The 19,031-nt window shown below is 40.1% G+C and overlaps 1 non-coding gene across 1 annotated transcript; it reads right to left on the bottom strand.

Annotated features, from left to right (window-relative positions):
* Positions 1-17,693: 17,693 nt before the first annotated feature.
* LOC120093453 (small nucleolar RNA SNORA17) lies at positions 17,694-17,825 on the bottom strand. Its single transcript, XR_015623620.1, has one exon. It is a non-coding gene; the product is annotated as a small nucleolar RNA SNORA17 (small nucleolar RNA).
* Between the last annotated feature and the right edge of the window lie 1,206 nt (positions 17,826-19,031).

The following is a 19,031-nucleotide window of genomic DNA, read 5'->3' as shown; positions in this document are numbered from 1 at the left end:
CAAGCAACACAATCAAAAAATGGGCTATAGAACTAAACAGAATTCACAACAGAGAAATCTTGAATGGCTTAGAAGCACTTAAAGAAATGTTCAACAGTCTTAGTGATCAGAGAAATGCAAATCAAAACAACCCTGAGATTTTACCTTACAAGAGTCAGAACGGCTAAGTTCAAAACCTCAAATGACAGCACACGTTGTCAAAGATCTGGAGAAAGAGGAACATTCCTCCAATGCTGGTGGGATTGCAAATGGGTACAGCCACCCTGGAAATCAATTTGGAGGTTCCTCAAATAATGGAATACTACTCAGCTATTAAGAACAAGGACTTCCTGAATTTTGTAGGCAAATGTATGTAACTAGAAAATATCATCCCAAGTGAGATGTAATTCAGATCCAAAAGGACATGCACAGTATGTACTCAATAATAAGTAGATATTAGCCAGAAAAAGTACAGACTACCCAACATACAGTCCACAGAACTCAAAAAGTTCAACAAGGTGAAGGGTCCAAGTGAGGATGCCTCAGTCCCACTTAGGAGAGAGAAGAAAGCAATCACAAGGGGAGTAGGAAGGGAAGGATAGAGGAGGGAATGGGGATGGGGGTGGAGGGAGAGGGGGACAAGATCTGGTATTGGGTGGGGACTGAAACTCTGAGGGCTGGCAGAAAGAATGAAAGCAGGTGACTTTGGGAGGAAGGAGGTTGGGAGGACCCTCTGGAATATACCAGAAGCCTGGGAAGTGAGGCACCCTAGATGAAATGCCCTACAGTGGGGAGAGGAAACTTATTAAACCCACCTCTAGCAGAAAGTCAGGGCATCAACTGAGTTATGGGGTTGCTATTCCACAGTCAAAGCTCTAAACCATAATTACTCCTGTCTGAAAGAAATTCAGGCATAGAAATGGAGAAGATCCTGAGGAAAAGAAGTTTCAGAAACAGGCCCAAAGTGGGATCTAACACATATACAGCAGAGGATTCCTGGGTCTGGGTTCAGTCAGAGAAGACGCATCTAACCCACAAGAGACTGGAGGCCCTGGGAAGTTTAGAGGTCTGGTGGGGAGGGTGGAGTGGTGACATCCTTGTGGAGACAAGGAGGGGAGGGGAAGGGAGGGAAGAAGGTATAGGATGTGGAACTGTCAGGGGGTGGGTAGACTGGGAGGGGAATAAAAGCTGGACTTAAATAAATAAATAAATAGATAGATAGATAGATAGATAGATAGATAGATAAATAAATAAATAAATAAATATATTTTATTCTATATTTGAATGGTTCCTGCACCTTGTTCCTTGGGACCATTTGATTGGAAGTTTTTTCCAGCGTTCTACTCTGAGGTTTTCTGTATGCAGCAAAATTCTGGGTCCTGTTTTCATATCTAGTCTGTTAGTCTATATCTTTTTATTGGGGGAATTGAGTCCATTGATAGTAAGAGATATTAAGAAATAGTGACTATTGTTTCCTGTTATTTTTGTTGTTGGAGTTGGAATTATGTTTGTGTACCTACTTTCTTTTGGGTTTGTTGCAAGATTATTACTTTCTTGCTTTTTCTCCCTCCTTGTGTTGGAGTTTTCCATCTATTATCCCTTGTAAACCTGGATTTGTAGAAAGACATTGTGTAAATTTGGTTTTATCCTGGAATATCTTGGTTTCTACGTCTATGGTAATTGAGAGTTTTTCTGGATATAGTAACCTGGGCTGGCATTTGTGTTTACCTAGGGTCTGTAAGACATCTGTCCAGGATCTTCTAGCTTTCAAAGTCTCTTTTGAGAAGTCTGGTGTGATCCTAATAGGTCTGCCTTTATATGTTACTTGACTTTTATCCCTCATTGTTTTCAATATTTTCACTTTTTATGTGTACATTTTGTGTTTTGACTAATGTGATAGGAGGAATTCCTTTTCTGATCCAATCTATTTGAAGTTCTGTTGGCTTTTTGTATGTTCATAGGCATCTATTTCTCTAGGTTAGGGACATTTTCTTCTATAATTTTGTTGAAGATATTTACTGGCCCTTTAAGTTGGAATTATTGCTCTCTTCTATACCTATTATATTTAGATTTGGTCTTCTCCTTGTGTCCTGGATATCCTAGATGTTTTGGGTTAGGAGCTTTTTGCTTTTTGTATTGTCTTTGACTGTTTTCTATGGTATCTTATGCACCTGAGATTCTCTCTTCTATCTCTTGCATTCTGTTGGTGAGACTTGTGTCTATGACTCCTAATCTCTTTCCTAGGTTTTCTTTCTCCATGGTTGTCTCTCTTTGTGCTTTCTTTATTGTTTCTATTTTCATTTTTAGATCCTGGATTTTTTTTTTAATTCCTTCACCAGTTTGGTTGTGTTTTCCTGTAACTCTTTAAGGAATTTTTGTGTTTCCTCTTTAAGGGCTTCTACTTGTTTACCTGTGTTGTCCTGTATTTCTTTAAAGGAGTTTTTATGTCCTTCTTAAAATCCTCTGTCATCATTATGATATGTGATTTTAAATCCAAATCTTGCTTTTCCAGTATGTTGGAATATCCAGTACTTGCTGTGGTGGGAGTACTGGGCTCTGATGACACCAGATAGATTTGGTTTCTGCTGCTTAAGTGCTTATGATTGCCTCTTGCCACCTGGTCATCTCTGATGTTTGTTGTTTTTGCTGTCTGTGAGTGGAGCTTGTCCCTCATTGTGGGCCTGTGAGCCTGTGATCTTAGGAGTGAAAGCACTCCTGGGAGACCAGTTCTCTGTGGGCAGGTTTTGGGTCCAGAAGGCTCTGGGACAGCCCCAGCTCTGGGCACAGATGGAGACCAGAACTATAATTCTTTTTTAAAGTATCCTTTTTAGTTTCCATTTTGTAGGACACTAATTTTGCCTTAATTTTAAACCAAGCATTGTCATATGAATTTTAAGACGAAAGTTTTATAAAGAACCAAACTGATTGTTACTTTACTTTGTGCATTGCTTAGTTTTGAGTTTTCTATGTGAACATTTAAAAAGGACAGAGAAAAGGAAACCAGCTGTGCTCTATTTTAGCCCGTGTTTGATAAAAGGTACACCATGATGTCAATGGGAACAGTTATGTTCCCCTAGAACTAATCTAATGGAAAGTTATACAATACTTTCTATAAGGAGAAATAGGAAATCACACTGAGTAGCCATGCTGACTTTCATGTTGAAATGAATTCTCCCATAAAATCAAGGACAAATGCAGAGTTTATTTTGATCACAGTCTGAATATTGATTAGATGTGTCATCTTTTCAGAACTGTCTACTACAGCAGTAATAATTTCACCCAGAGAGGAGTGCCACTCTAGGAGCCTAACTGACCATTAATCTCTTGACAAATGTGATGTCCATATGGGGAAACATCAATGCCAGCACTTACTAGTACAGCACTGCACAGCGGGCCACCAATCCAGCCAGCCAGTGTAGGAAGCAAATCTACCTGCAGAAACCTAATGCCGCTTGAGAACTAAAGTCTTAGTCTGGGTTTCTATCCCTGCACAAAACATCATAACCAAGAAGCAAGTTGGGGAGTAAAGGGTTTATTCAGCTTACACTTCCACATTGCTGTTTATCACCAAAGGAAGTCAGGACTGGAACTCAAGCAGGTCAGGAAGCAGGAGCTGATGCAGACACCTTGCAGGCAAGTTATTTAATAGTTTGCTTCCCCTAGCTTGCTCAGCTGGCTCTCTGATAGAACCCAAGACCACCAACCTAGGGATAGCTCCACCCACAATGGGCTGGGTCCTCCCCACTTGATCAGTAATTGAGAAAATGCCTTACAACTGGGTCTCATGGAGGAATTTCTATGAGGCTCCTTTCTCTGTGATAACTACACCTTGTGTCAAGTTGACACACAAAACCAGCCAATACAATTGACCCCTTGTCAAGTTGACACACAAACACATCACTATTAAGCCTCAACCCTTACTTTCTTATTCATTCAGAAGATCTAAATAACTTTAAGAGTCCCACAGTCTTTACATATTAAAAGTTCAATCCCTTTAAAACATCCAACATCTTTTAAAATTCAAAGTCCTTTAAAAATTCAAAGTCTCTGAGCTGTGGACTCCACTCAAATACTTTACTTCAAGAGGGGAAAATATCAGGGCACAGTCACAATCAAAGGCAAAATAAAACTCCAATAGTCCAATGTCTGGGATCCACTCATGATCTTCTGGGCTCCTCCAAGGGCTCGGGTGACTTCTCCAGCTCTGCTCTTTGTAGCACACACCTTGTCTGCTAGGCTCCAGATGCCTGTACTCCACTGCTGCTGCTGTTCTTGGTGGTCATCTCATGGTACTGGCATCTCCAAACCATTGTTGTCTTCCACTGCAACTAGGCTTGACCAATAACCTCTATGGGTTCTTTTCATAATGACAAGCCTCAACTCCTTTGCATGACCCCTTCAGTCTTTGGCCATCAATTTCCACTGAGGCTGCACCTTCACCAATAGTTTTCCATGGCCTCTCACAGTGCCAAGCCTCAGCTGCTCTTCATGACCCCTTCATGCCTTCAAAACCAGTACCACCTGGGTAAGTCTTATAAATCACCAAGTCTAGCCATAGAATGAAGTACAACCTTGGCTATCTCTGAAACACAGCCTCTTTGTGCTCTCAGAAAACTCTTCCCAGAAGATGTCATCTCAATGATGCTGGTCTCTTTTTAATCACCACTAATTTCTTAGCTCCAGCTGACCAGCATCAATAGTCCAGTAATGCAAAGGTTTCACTTTAGTAGTTCTAGTATCTTGTTAATCACAGTTGATTCTTCAGCCCCAGCTAGCCAAAACCACAGAATCTTCACAGTCTAAACACTAACAGCCCTGATAAGAGTCTTTAATCTTTCATCTGAAATTTCACAAGCCAGGCCTCCATCTTCTGCACTATTCTCAACATTATCTTCCAAGCTCCTACACAACATCCTATAGAGCTCTTAACATCCCCATGGCTCTTCTAGCTCAAAGTTCCAAAGTTCTTCCATGGTCCTCCCCAAAACATGGTCAGATTGTCACAGGAATACCCCACTATGGTACCAACTTCTGTATTAGTTGGGGTTTTCTAGAGTTAAAAAACTCTATGGGTAGTCTCTATATAGTAAGGGAATTTGTTGATGAATTACAGTCTGTAGTCCAATTCCCCAACAATGGTCAGTAGAAGCTGTGAAAGGAAGTCCAAGGATCTAACAGTGGCTCAGTCCCACAAGGCAGGCAGTCAAAGTAGAGTGTGCCTTCTTTCTTCCAATGTCCTTATGTAGGTCTCCAGCAGAAGGTGTGCCACAGATTAAAGGTGTGTAACACCATGCCTGGATTTGGGACTTGCTTTGTGCCAGATGACCTTGAATTCAGAGATCTCCTTGCCTTAGTCTCCTGGGATTCATAGCCACTATGCCTCCATGCCAAGATCCAGGTCAGAAACTTGTATCTCTCAACCTCAAGATAAGGATCAAATGTGACCTTCCAATTCTGAATTGTAGTTCATTCCAGATATAGTCAACTTGACAACCAAACTATAGTCACTACAACTAAGAATCACTTCTGAAGTCCTACTTTTTCTCTTATCAGATGTTTATAAATGTTGAGACAGGAACAGTCAGCTAATCAGGGAGTCTCTGAGAGCTGAGGGTTGATCAGAACCTTTCCTCCCTGCCTTTCTCACCATTTATCAAAATTCTCCATGGGCTAATGAAAACAGATGCACCCAATGGAGAACACTGGTTTTAATCCCTCTCCAATTTTCTATATCCCAGTCTCTGAATTCCCTTACATTTTTGTTGTTTTTCTCTTTTTTAAATATTCTGTCCTTTGTTTTCAAGAAAGCCCACTGAACTGGACTATTTTAATCCTCTGAGAATAAGATCGTATAATTCAGTACTTTATTCTTCCAAAGTATTTGAGTTATCACTGCCTCTGTTTTTTCATAGGGAAGTGTGTTCCTCAGTCCAATTACATGGCCAGAGATGTTACCTCTAAGTAGTACAATGAAGGTTTGAGCTCCTGTCTGCTTCACTCCATTTCCAGTTTTTCCTGTATGTATATTTTGGTGATTTGCATAAGAATTTTTGAGTCATTCTGGAGAGACACTACTTTAGAAGGATTAGGAGGTGTGGCCTTGTTAGAAGAAGTATGTAGTGGACTTTTAGGTTTCAAAGCACAAGATAGGCCCAGTCATTCCCTCTTTCTGTTGCTTGCTGATCTGGATGTAGATGCCTCAGCTACTTCTCAAAAACCATGGCTTCCTATATGCTATGCTCCCTCCGAACATGATAATGGACTAAACTCCTGAAACTGTAAGCAAGCCCCACTTAAACAATTTTTCTTATAGGATTTGCAAAAGTCACATTGTTTGTTCACAGCCATAGAACACTGACCAAAACACATAGGTTATCTATTTGTTATTATAATCAGAAACCATAGGGGAACAACTATAAGTACAAAAGGTTTCATTTTTGTCTTAGGGCTTATGGATTTAGAGTATATCATGACATGAAGGCATAGCAAAAGGCTTGGTCTCTAGTGACTGATTTGAGTGATAGCTACTATTATATAGCACAGCATTTGAACAGAAGTAGGCCACCCTTTCATTTTCCAGATCTGCTCCTGTGACTCTGCATTTGTCAGCTAAGTCCAAGTCCTAAAGTTTCTACAGTCTTTGAAAGCATCACCACAAAAGCACAGATGTTTAAACACAAGTATCTTTGTTCCACTTCTAAACTGTAACATTCATCTTCAAGTTCCATCATGCTCATGTCAAATGCATTCAATACAGTGTCAAAAGTCCCTGAAGTCTTAACAGTCACATATTATACAAAAATAAAAAATTTCTTCTGAGATTGAATACAAGCTTAGCTGTAGACTACTGCAAATTCAACACACACACACACACACACACACACACACACACACACGGGATATATAGATAGATTATAGATAGATAGATAGATAGATAGATAGATAGATAGATAGATAATAGATAGATAATAGATAGATGATAGACAGATATATAGGTAGATAGATATAAATAGACAGACAGATAGACAGATAGACAGGCAGGAAAACAGACAAATGGTAGAAGATGCTAAAAGATAAACAGATGATAGATGATAGATAGATAGATAGATAGATAGATAATAGATAGATGATAGACAGATATATAGGTAGATAGATATAAATAGACAGACAGACAGATAGACAGGCAGGAAAACAGACAAATGGTAGATAGTTGCTAAAAGATAAACAGATGATAGAAGATAGATAGATAGACAGATATATAGGTAGATAGATATAAATAGACAGACAGATAGACAGGCAGGAAAACAGACAAATGGTAGATAGTTGCTAAAAGATAAACAGATGATAGAAGATAGATAGATAGATAGATAGATAGATAGATAGATAGATAGATAGATAGAAAGTGTACAATGCACATAATTAGTATTCTCATTCCAAAAGAGAGAAACAGGAAGCTAGTAAAATGTCTTAGTCAAATGCCTATTTTGAAGAAACACCATGACATGCCATTTTTTATTGACTTAATTATTTATCTACGTTTATACTGATTGCAGTTCCCCACCCTTCCCCCAGGACCTCCCTCTCACTTGCAGTAATGAGATCGATTAGCAGAAAATGCTAAGGATAATCATTGAGGCCAAGTTCATAGAGGTCCCTTTCAAAAGACTCTGATTGCAAGGTAACTATCCTCCAATCATAGTCATTTGAAATGAAATGAACACAATCAAATACCTTACATTTAAATACTTAGAAGGAAATATGACTGTGTAGTATTCTTGTGTATGCCTACAAACATTTCTCAACATTCAGAATGTACAAAAAGTTGAATCTATCACTGAAAGTTATCTGCCAATTGAATAGTCAATGTGCTAGCACCACAATCATTTTTGAAAACTCGATAAGCTGCAAATAAGTAAGAATTTTAAAGGCAAAATTAGCACAAAGATTGTCCCTTCCTATTTTAATTATATATTCTTTATGCAGGTATAATGTTTCTGTTCAGTGTAAATTAATAGTAACAAAAGTAAAGCTAGAAGTCTTCTATCACCCTAAAATTATGCTAAAATAAATGTCAACTATATTTTGCATTTATCTTAGACTATATTTCAGAGATTCTAAATACAGAACATTTTTTAGTTTTCTATTATTATTTATTTATTTCACATCCCTATCAGAGCTTCTCCTTACTTCTCTTCTCCTAATCTCTCCCTCTCACCTCCACTCTATCCACCCATCTCCTCAGAACAGGAGAGAACTCCCATGAATATGAATCAGCCTCGGGCACTTTCTTCAATTTAGGCTAGACAAAGCAGTTTGGTGAAAGGGATGCAAAGGCAGGCAATGTAGTCAGAGATAGCCACTGCTTCCTTTAGGAGTTCCACTTAAAGACACAGCTACATGACTATTATATATGTGCAAATCGTCTAGGTCTACCCGAGGATTGCTCTCTGGTTGACAGAACAGTCTCTTTGAACCCCTATGAACCCAGGTTAGTTGATTCTGTAAGCTTTCTTATGGTGTCCTTGAAGCCCTCTGACTCCTTCAATCCTTCCTCCCCCTCTTCCACAGGTTTCCCCAAGCTTCACTTAATCTTTTGCTGTGTGTCTCTGCATCAGTTTCTATCGGTTGCTGGGTGAAGCCTGTCTGATGACAGTTATACTATGCTCCTGTCTGTAGTACAGCAAAGTATCATTTACCATTAATAGTGTCATTGGTGGACTCCCTCTCAGGGCATGGGTCTCAAGCTTAGCCACTCATTGGTTGACCAATCCTTAAATTCTGCTACATATTTTATCCCTGCACATCATGTAGGCAGTAGAAACTGTAGGTCTAAGGTTTTGTGGTTTGTTCGGTGTCCCAATCCCTCCACAGAAAATTTTGCTTGGTTACAGAAAAAGGCTGGTTCAGGCTCTGCTTCCCCTATTGCTAGGAGTCTTAGCTATGGAATAACCCTCAGAGATTCCTGGGGCTTCCATTCTCCTAGGTGTCTAGCATCCTAGAGATGCCTCCCACACATCCAGTTATCTCCCCCAGTCCTATTTCTTTCCATCTTCTTGGCACCTTATCCCTCCTGTTCCCATCCCAACATCCTCCCACAACCAGTCCTGTCCCTTCTACTCAGATGTCAAATCTATTTATCTTTCTTAGTGATATTCATGGGTCCCCCTCCCCTTGGGCCTTCCTTGTTAGCTTCTTTGTGTCCATGGTTTGTTGCTGCTTTTCTGTAATTTATTTCTAATATTCATTTACAAGTTAGTACCTACCACTTTTATCTTTCTGGGTCTGGGGTACCTCAGCCAGAATGATTTTTCTTGTTCCATCCATTTGCCAACAGATTTCATGATATCCTCAATTTTAATGGCTAAGTAATATTCATTTGTATAAATGGACCACACTTTTTTTTATCCATTCTTCAGTTGAGGGAAATATAGATTGTTTCTAGTTTCTAGCTATTTGCATTCTTCTATATGCAGACATCCAGTTAGACCAGCAGCATTTTTTTAGTGGTTTATGATGCTCGGCTTTTTTTCCACTGTATATTTTTGGCTGATTCTCTCTCTCTCTCATATATATATATATATATATGGGCCACATGACAGTCAGGCTCTGAATGGCCATTCCTTCAGACTTTGCTCTAAACTTTGCCTTCATATACACTCCTATAGATATGTTTCCCCCTTTTAAGAATGTGTGGAAGCATCTGCATTTTGGTCATCCTCCTTCTTGAGCTTCCTGTGGTCTGTGGATTATGTGTGCCTACTAAGTGTGTTTTTCTGTGATTGGGTTACCTCACTCAGGATGATATTTTCTAGTTCATTCCCTTTGCCTATGAATTTCATGAAGTCATTGTTTTTGATAGCTGAGTAGTATTCCATTGTGTAGATGTACCACATTTTCTGAATAGATTCCTCTGTTGAAGGGCATCTGGGTTCTTTCCAGCTTCTGGCTATTATAAATAAGGCTGCTATGAACATAGTGGAGCAAGTGTCTTTGTTATATGTTGGAGCATCTTTTGGGTATATGACAAAGAGAAGTATAGCTGGGTACCCAGGTAATGGAATGTCCAATTTTCTGAGGAACCCCCAAATTGATTTCAAGAGTGATTATATGAGTTTGCTGTCCCAACAATGGAGGAGTGTTCCTCTTTCTCCACATCCTCAGCTGCGTCTGCTGTCACCTGAGATTTTTATCATAGACATTCTGACAGGTGTGAAGTGGAATCTCAGGGTTGTTTTGGTTTGCATTTTCCTGATGACTAAGGATGTTGAACATTGCTTTAGGTGATTCTTGGCCATTCAATATTCCTCAACTAAAAATTTTTGTTTAGCTCTTTAAACCATTTATAATAGGATTATTTGGCTCTCTGGAATCTAACTTCTTCAGTTCTTCATATATTTTGGGTATTAGTCCTCCATCAGATATAGGATTGATAAAGATCTTTCCCAATCTGTTGGATGCTGTTTTGTCCTAATGACAGTGTCCTTTGCTTTACAGAAGCTTTGCAGTTTTATGAGGTCCCATTTGTCGATTCTTGATCTTAGAGTGTAAGACATTGGTGTTTTGTTCAGAAAAATTTCTCCAGTGTCCTTGTGTTCAAGACTCTTCCCCACATTTTTTTCTATTAGTTTGAGTGTATCTGATTTGATGTGGAGGTCCTTGATCCACTTGGATTTTAGATTTGTACAGGGTGATAAGAATGGATCAATTTGCTTCTGCTTGGATTTTAGATTTGTACAGGGTGATAAGAACGGATCAGTCTTCTACTTGCTGACCTCTAGTTGAACCAGCACCATTTGTTGAAAATGCTATCTTTCTTCCATTGGATCGTTTTAGCTCCTTTGTCAAAGATCAAGTGACCATAGGTGTAGTTTCATTTCTGGATTTTCAATTCTGTTCCACTATCTATCAGCCTGTCTCTGTACAAATACAAATACTTTTATGACTTTTGCTCTGTAATACTGCTTGAGTTCAAGGATAGTGATTCCCCCAGAAGTTCTTTTATTGTTGACTATAGTTTTTGCTATGCTGGGTTTTTTGTTATTTCAAATGAATTTGCAAATTGTTCTTTCTATCTCTATAAAGAATTGAGTAGGAATTTTGATGGGGATTGCATTGAATTTGTAGATTGCTCGTGGCAAAATGGCCATTTTTATTATATTGATCTTGCCAATCCATGAGCATGGGAGATCTTTCTATCTTCTGAGATCTTCTTCAATTTCTTTCTTCAGATACTTTAAGTTATTGTCATACAGATCTTTTACTTGCTTGGTTAAAGTCACACCAAGGTATTTTATATTATTTGGCACTATTGTGGAGTGTCATTTCCCTAATTTCTTTCTCAGCCTGTTTATCCTTTGAGTAGAGGAAGGGTACTGATTTGTTTGAGTTAATTTTATATCCAGCCACTTTGCTGAATTTGTTTATCAGGTTAAGTAGTTCTCTAGTGGAACGTTTGGGACCACATAAGTAAACTATCATATCATCTGAAAATAGTGAAATGTTGACTTCTTACCTTCCAATAATTATTCTTTTCACCTCCTTTCATTGTCTGGATGCTCTGGCTAGGATTTTGAGTACTATATTGAATAAGTAGGGAGAGACTGGGCAGCCTTGCCTAGTCCCAAATTTTAGTGGGATTGGTTCAAGTTTCTCTCTATTTAGTGTGATGTTAGCTACTGGTTTGCCATATATTGCGTTTACTATATTTATGTATGGGCCTTGAGTTCCTGATCTTTCCAGGACATTTATCATGAAGGGGTGTTTTATTTTGTCAAATGTTTTCTCAGCATCTAATGAAATGATCACGTGGTTCTTATCTTTGAGTATGTTTATATACTAGATTATGTTGATGGGTATCCATATATTAAACCATCCATGCATCCCTGGGGTGAAGCCTACTTGATCATGAGGGATAATAGTTTTGATGTGTTCTTGGATTCACTTTACAAGAATTTTATTGTGTATTTTTGTGTCGATAAGGTCTGAAGTTCTCTTTTCTTGTTGGGTCTTTGTGTGGTTTAGTTATAAAATAATTGTGGCTTCAAAGAAGGAATTTGGTAGTGTTCCCTCTGTTTTTATTTTATGGAATAGTGTGGACAGTATTGATATGAGGTCTTCTCTGAAGGTCTGATAGAATTCTGCACTAAACCCTTTTGTTTCTGAACTCTTTTTGGTTGGGAGACTTTTAATAACTGCTCCTATTTCTTTAGGAGTTTGGGGGTTGTTTAGACAGTTTATTTGTTCCTGATTTAATTTTGGTGCCTGGTATCTGTTTAGAAAATTGTCTGTTTCCTCCAGTTTTTCAAGTTTTTTTGAATATAGGCTTTTGTAGTAGGATCTGATGATTTTTTGAATTTCCTCAGATTCTGTTGTTAGTCTCCCTTTTCATTTCTGATTTTGTTAATTTGGACACACTCTCTGTGACCTCTGGTTAGTGTGGCTAAGAGTTTATCTATCTTGTTGATTTTCTTAAAGAACCAGCTCCTGGTTTTGTTGCTTCTTTGAATAGTCCCTTTTGTTTCTACTTGGTTGATTTCCGCTCTGAGTTTGATTATTTCCTGCCTTCTACTCCTCCTGGGTGTATTTGCTTCTTTTTGTTCTAGAGCTTTTAGGTGTGCTGTCAAGCTGCTGACATATGCTCTTTCCTGTTTCTTCCTGCAGGCACTCAGCACTATGAGTTTTCCTCTTAGCACAGCTTTCATTGTGTCCCATAAGTTTGGGTATGTTGTACCTTCATTTTCATTAAATTCTAAAAAGTCTTTAATTTCTTTCTTTATTTCTTCCTTCACCAAATTGGCATTGAGTAGAGCATTGTTCAACTTCCATGTATATGTGGGCTTTCTGTAGTTATTGTTGTTATTGAAGACCAAACTTAGTCTGTGGTGATCTGATAGGATGCATGGGATTATTTCTATCTTCCTGTATCTGTTGAGACCTGTTTTGTTAGTGATTATATGGTCAGTTTTGGAGAAGGTACCATGAGGTGCTGAGAAGAAAGTATATCCTTTTGTTTTTGGATGGAATGTTCTATAAATATCTGTTAAATCCATTTGCTTCATAACTTCTGTTAGTTTCTCTGTGTCTCTGTTTAATTTCTGTTTCCATGATCTGTCCATTGATGAGAGTGGGGTGTTGAAATCTCCTACTATTATTGTGTGATGTGCAATGTGTGATTTGAGCTTTAGTAAGTTTTCTTTTATGTATGTAGGTGTCCTTGCATTTAGCACACAGATATTACGATTGAGAGTTCATCTTGATGGGTTTTTCCTTTGATGAATATGAAGTGTCCTTCCTTATTTTTTTTTTGATGACTTATGGTTGAAAGTCAATTTTATTTGATATTAGAATGGCAACTCTGGCTTGTTTCTTTGTGCCATTTGCTTGGAAATTTGTTTTCCAGCCTTTTACTCTGAGGCAGTGTCTGTCTTTGTCTCTCAGATATGTTTCCTGTATGCAGCAAAATTCTGGGTCCACTTTATGTATCCTTTCTCTTAGTCTATGTCTTTTTATTGGGAAATTGAGTCCATTGATGTTGAGAGATATTAATGATTGTAACTTCCTGTTATTTTCTTTGTTAGAGGTGGAATCATGTTTGTGTGTCTCTCTTTTGGTTTCATTGCAAGGAGATTGCATTCTTGCTTTTTGTATGGCATAGTTTCTATCCTTTTGTTTGAGTTTTCCATCTATTATCCTTTGTAGGGCTGGATTTGTAGAAAGATATTGTGTAAATTTGGTTTTGTCATGGAAGATCTTATTTTCTCCTCTATGTTAACTGAGATCTTTGCTGGATATAGTAGACTGGCCTGGCATTTGTGTTCTTTTAGTGTCTGTATAGCATGTGTCCCGGGTCTTCTGGCTTTCATAGTCTCTGGTGAGAAGTCTGGTGTAATTATTATAGGTCTGCCTTCATATGTCACTTGACCTTTTTCCATTACTGCTTTTAATATTCTTTTTTTGTTTGTTTTGTGCATTTGGTGTCTTAACTATTATGTGACAGGAGTAATTTTTCTTCTGGTCCAATCTATTTGGAGTTCTGTAGGCTTCTTGTATGTTCATCAGCATCTCTTTCTTTAGGTTAAAGAAGTTTTCTTCTATAATTTTGATGAATATATTTACTGGCCCTTTAAGTTGGGAGTCTTCATTCTCTTCTATACCTATTATCCTTAGATTTGATCTTCTCATTGTTTCCTGGATTTCCTGGATATTTTGGGCTAGAAACTTTTTGCATTTTACATTATCTTTGATGGTTGTGCCATTGTTTTCTATGGTATCTTCTACCCCTGAGATTCTCTCTTCTATCTCTTGCATTCTGTTGGTGATGCTTGTATCTATTACTCCTTGTCTCTTCCTTAGATTTTCTATCTCCAGGGTTGTCTCCCTTTGTGCTTTCTTTATTGTTTATATTTCCATTTTTAAATCCTGGATGGTTTTTTTTCAATTCCTTCACCTGCTTTGTTCTGTTTTCCTGTAAGTCTTCCAGGGATTTTTGTGTTTCCTCTTTAAGTTCTTCTACTTATTTACTTGTGTAGTACTGCATTTCTTTAAGGGAGTTATTTATGTCCTGCTTAAAATCCTCTATCATTATCATATAATGTGGTTAAAATGTGATTTTAAATCTAAGTCTCTTTTGCAGTGTGTTGAATATCCAGTATTTTCTTTGGTGAGAGAACTGGGCTCTGGTGATGCCAAGTTGTCTTAGTTTCTGTTACTTAGGTTCCTGTGCTTGCCTCTCTCCATGGGGTTGTCTCTGATGTTTGCTTGTCACGGTGTTTCTGACAGTGGATTCACCTTCCTGTAGGTCTCTGTGTCAGCACTCCTGTAGAATTGTTTTCCTGTTTTCTTTCAGCCATTTCTGGGAATGGGCACTCTGCTCTCTGGTGTGTAGGTGCTCCTGGTGACTGTCTTTCAGTTCTAGGCATGGGCAGGGATCAGACGGGTCCTGCCCCTGACTATTCTTAGGTCCTTGTACCCAAGGGGCACAGCTGGCACTAGGTGATTCCCTCTTGGGTCAGGAATGTGGGCAGAGGGTAGTCTCCTCTGATTTCTCAGGAGTGTCTGCACTTCTGAGGGTCCAGCTCTCTCCCCCATGGGATTTGGTTGCAGAGAGCTGTTTGACTGGTTCAGTTCAGTTCAGTTCTGGGCACAGACCAGAACTTCAGGTACCAGTGGCTGACTGTTTCTATACTCCCATGTCCAGAGGTACTGTGCAGTTTCTTCTTAGACCAGGGATGTGGGCAAAGGTGTGCAGAAGTGGCAGTCTGTCCTGCGGTCTCATGATGTCTGCACTTCTGGGTGTTCAGCTCTCTTCCCCAAGGGATTTTAGTGTAGGGAACTGTGGGATGGTATCAGTTCAGTTCCAGGCACAGCCAGAAACAGGAAGTGCCCTGACCTAGAGGACTTCTGACTCTATGTGTCCTGAGTACAGCAGGCAGGTCACTTGGAGCAGAAAAGTTGGTCTTACCTCTGATCTCTGGTGTGTAGGTACTCCTGGTGACTGTCTTTCAGCTCTAGGTGTGGGCATGAATCAGAGAGGTCCTGCCCATGATTGCTTGTAGGTCCTTTCAGCCAGGGTCACAGCTGGCACTAGGTGATTCCCTCTTGAGTTGGGAATGTGGGCAGAGGGTAGTTTCCTCTGATTTCTCAGGAGTGTCTGCACTTCTGAGTGTCCAGCTCTCTCCCCCATGGGATTTTGGTGCAGGCAGCTGTTTGGCTGGTTCAGTTCAGTTCAGTTCTGGGTGCAGACCAGAACTGCAGGTACTAGCGGCTGACTGTTCCTATATTCCTGTGTCCAGAGGCACGTGGGCAGAGCTGGGCAAAAGTGACAGTCTGTCCTGCAGTTTCAGGATGTCTGCCAATTTCTTTCTTTAAAGAGTTGAGGTTTTTGTCATATGGGTCTTTCAATTGCTTTGTTGTGAATTTTGCACCATGTACTCCAATCCCACACATCCCTTCTTGCCCACCCTCCACTTTTGCAACCCTTTCACAAAAAAGAAAATAATCTTGTGTGGCAACTGTACTGTGTCACAAAGTGTTCCACAATATACCCTTTTGTCCATACTTCTTTGCTTGGATATATTCACTGCAATGACTTTTTTTCCCTGGGACAGGGCCTCTTGCTTATACTATCCTATCAATACTGGAACCACATTGTAACTCCTCGTAAATGTTCTGTTTTTGCTGTGTCTTGGAAATCCTATAGCTTTGGATCTGTAGAACCAGTCCCTTCATGTATTCCAGTAGTTCATCAATAGAGTAGATGTTGGGGTGGGCTACTTCACATCCCTGGATCTGTTCCTGAGAAATATCTGAGCTGGTCAGCCTGAGGGCTCTCTCTCTCTCTTAGCCCCTCAGAGCCAGCTCTCCAGCAACCCCCATGATACCAGTGCAACCTCTATCCTACTGTCTAGATGAGATGCAGGGTCCACTCTCCAAAGTGTTGCAACTGGTGAGGGGCATGGCCAGTTCTCCAACTCTCATGATCTTAGGACCAGCTCCCTACCTGACATAGATGGCAAGGAATAAGGGAGGAGAGGAGGGCATCTTTCCCTCACCAACTCCACTGCCCAGCAGACAAGAGGTAGTAGGCCTGGCTCTCATGCAATCATGCCTTCCAGAGAATAATACCCATATCTCCCACATTTAGGACGAACTCTTCTGTGTAAGCCAGGTGAAGTACCTGCTGCTGAGTGCTGCAACAAGGGAGGTTAGTAGATGCTTTCTCATTCTGATGACCTTTGGACAAGCTCTCCTGCCAGCCACAAGTGACAGGCATTGGAGGTTGGTGTGGGCATCACTCCCTTGTCTATATCACCAGATGGCATACAAGTGGTGGGGCTAGCTCTCTCACACTCATGACCATGAGTCAGGCTAGTCTCTTGACCCTGCCACCAGGGTCAACTTTACTGTGCTGCCCAGGTGAGGTACAAGGCCTGTTCTCCTGAGTGCTACAGTTGATGAGGGTCAGGAAATGTTCTCCTGGTCTCATGACTCCAGGCCCAGGTGTCTTACCTGCTGAGATACTTAGGAGCAAGGGGAGGAATGGTATTTCTTCTTTATCCAACACACTCCAAGAGAGGTGAGTGGTTAGGCCAGCTCTCCCATGCTGACACACTCAAGTGGCCCACCCACAACTTCTGCAGTAGATGGGGTCATCTTCCTCCAGTACTGCAGCTGGCTAGGGGTGGAGCCACCTCTCCTCTTCTCATGCCTTTAGGGATTGCTCTCCCATGATGTTCAGGTGAGGAGAGGAGCCAGTTTTGCACATCCCTCAGACATCAACAAGTCTCTGTGTGATAACCCAGACCAGAGACATCCACCTGGCCTTTGTGATAACAAACTCCTGCTGCATGGGGCCACAAACTTGGCACCCATGGCAGCACAGGCCAGGACCATTCCATGGACTTAGGAGTCATCATCAGCTACTCACATCAGGCTGTTCCTCACTACCCACCAGTCTCCAGTTCTGCCTCTCTTCATTATGCCCACATCCTTCTGTTTCTCTTCCTCTTCCAATTCTACTAATTACTTGTTCCTCTTAGTGGCCCAGGGACTCTGAGTGCCTGAGTTTATCTCATGAGTGAGTGGTCTCAGGAATGTTATGCCCAGGGCTCATGCATTACATGCCTACAAGGCACTGGACTGGTGGTCATTTCAGGCCAGTTCCCTTCTTTTGGGCCTCCTGGTATCAGCCTGGTGTGCCCTTTCTTTTTCAGGGAAATGCTATGCTACTAATCATTACAATGTTCATAGGTTAGAACACTGAGCATAGGCATAGCCTCTCTCCTCTGTCACCTGCTGATCAGTACATGTGACACAGCAGCCACACCTGCAGTGGCTCTAGGGGCAGGTCCCTAATTCTTTCCCATCCCATTTAATATTTGTATATAGGAGGGCTACTGATATTTTTTAATTATATTTTATATCTAGCCACTTTGCTGAAGATGTTTATCATCTGGTAGATAGTTTGAGGTTACTTATTTATACTATCATATCATCTGCAAATAGTAATACTTTCACTTCTCCCTTTCCCATTTGTATCCCCTTGACCTCCTTTTGTTGTCTTTTTGCTCTAGCTAAAATTTCAAGTATTATATTGAATAGCTATCCAGAGAGTGGACATCTTTGTCTTATCCTTGATTTGGGGGGAATTACTTTAAATTTCTCCCCATTTAATTTAATGTTGACTATTGGCTGGCTGAATATGGGGCTGGCTTACAGTTTCAGAGGTTTAGTCCATACCATCACGATGGGAAGCATGGCAGTGTGCAGGCAGTCTTGGTGCTAGAGAAGATGTGAGTTCTACATCTTGATGTGCAGACAGCAGAAGGAGACTGCCACAGTGACCATATGACACACTTCCTCCAACAAGGCTATACCTACTCCAACATGGCTATACCTCCTGTAGTGCCACTCCCTATGAACCAAAGATTCTCAAAGATGGACCTATGGGGAGCAGTCTATTTAAGCTACCACATGTCCTAAAAAGGAAAAGTCATCCATAGATGATTCTATTTGTGTAGGAAACTCCTGAAGAAATATGATTTTCTTATTCTGTGACCTGTAAAATGCCATTTATTTATAATTAATTAATTTTATAATTTATTTTTAGAGATTTTCTTTTATAAGTACTATATTTCCAACATCTCAACCCATCCGTTTATGGTCTCTGACTCCTCCTGTCTTCTTCTGCCCACTCGAATTTATGACTGCCTTTATGGTAATTATTATTGCATATAATGGATATAATGGAGTCGTATCTTCTACACACCTGCCCAAAATCTCTGCACAGTAAAGCCCCCATTTCTTTAAATGACATGAGTGTCTAACAGTTGTAGCCAGTTTGTCCATACCTGCCTAACTTCAGGTTCATGTTCATGGATATCCCTTTTCTTAGCACATTTCACACTTTAAAATTCTTCTAACTCTAGGTTTCGATCAGAACAGCCCCTGTAAGTCTGGACACACACACTGAGCATATCAGTCAGTGTCACAGCCCTAACACCATGCTCCTTTGATATTGCCTCCACCAAATAAATTAGGACATGACCTTGGAT

This window comes from Rattus norvegicus, chromosome 6, assembly GCF_021556685.1.
Source record: "Rattus norvegicus strain SHRSP/BbbUtx chromosome 6, alternate assembly SHRSP_T2T, whole genome shotgun sequence".
In the NCBI taxonomy this organism is placed as follows: domain Eukaryota; kingdom Metazoa; phylum Chordata; class Mammalia; order Rodentia; family Muridae; genus Rattus; species Rattus norvegicus.
This window is presented reverse-complemented; position numbering and strand designations above follow the sequence as displayed.